This window comes from Larimichthys crocea, chromosome XXII, assembly GCF_000972845.2.
Source record: "Larimichthys crocea isolate SSNF chromosome XXII, L_crocea_2.0, whole genome shotgun sequence".
Taxonomy (NCBI): Eukaryota; Metazoa; Chordata; class Actinopteri; family Sciaenidae; genus Larimichthys; species Larimichthys crocea.
This window is the reverse complement of record NC_040032.1, coordinates 5,928,392-5,929,677: the sequence shown is the minus strand read 5'-3', so window position 1 is coordinate 5,929,677 and position 1,286 is coordinate 5,928,392.

Sequence of the window (1,286 nt, the reverse complement as noted above, 5' to 3'; positions counted from 1 at the left end):
TTTTCTCCTCGTGTCTGAGGAAGTCAAGCGGGAGATGTACGATCTGACGTGAGAGTCGAGGGAGGAGGGCGGCACCTGGCCTCACCTACAGCACAACGCACCTAAAACAAAGCAGCAGCTTGTGACGCTTTGAGAGTCCCTCAGCTCTTTAAATCGATTCTTACACACTGTGACAAGTGGCTTAAAATAACTAAGCGGTATCTGCTGTTGGAGTTAGTATATCTGCTCCATCTAAACGATCTCTGATTCAGCCTCGTGGGCTTCATCACAGCATGTGAACCACCTTTAACATTTAAAACATACAACCCCAATTCCAAAAAACGCCAGATACTGTGTACAGCGTAAATAAAAACAGAATGCAATGATTTTCAAATTCTTTTCGACTGACATAAAACAGACCATTCAGACAGATGAAACTGATACAGATTAACTGATTAAAAAAGAAGACTTGTGTGTAATGCTCAAGAAACACCTAGTAGCAGGTTCACTGGTAAACAGGTTCATTTCTAATGGGTGATGGTATCATGACAGGGATGGAGGGGCATTCTCCCAAGGCTCAGTCGTCCACAAGCAAAAATGAGGTGAGGTCCACTACTTCCAAAATCTGTGCACTATGTTTTGGAACAATGTTTCTCAATATACAATGTCAAGGAATCTAGGGATTTTACCATCTATGGACTGTAATATCATCAAAGAACAAGAAAGAACCAATCTAACGCTGCATTAACAATGATTGTACGGCTCTAGAAAAACACTTTGTTAAACCATTGTGGGTAAACAAATGCAAGTGCAGGTTCTACAATGTGAAGAGAAAGCCACACTTTAACAACATCCACTTCTCTGGACCTGTGCTCCTTTTAGATGGACTGACTGATCTGATGAGTCTACATTTCTGAAATCATGGATGTTGTGTCCTCTGGATTTCATTTACATTTCACACAGCGTCACAAGCTTTTTGGAATTTTGGTTGTACATGTGCATTAACACCAACAAAGACTTAGGAGGTTATTTTCATATCTGTAGGAAAGTATGATATTTTTAGTGTAAATGTACAGTACATGAAGAGAGAGAGAGTGAGATGAATCTTTTCTGCATTTACAGAATCACGCTTGGGCCAGGGCAGGATTTGGTCCGGTGTGGATATTTGTCCACGTGTTTGAACAGAGTTTGGCCAAATATGTGCTCAGAGTCTGCAGTTAAAGGTCACAACCAGAGAATTCAAAAAACAAAAAGGTTGGGTCACATAAAGACGACTAAGAGACCAATTCCACCATTGTTTTCTCAAC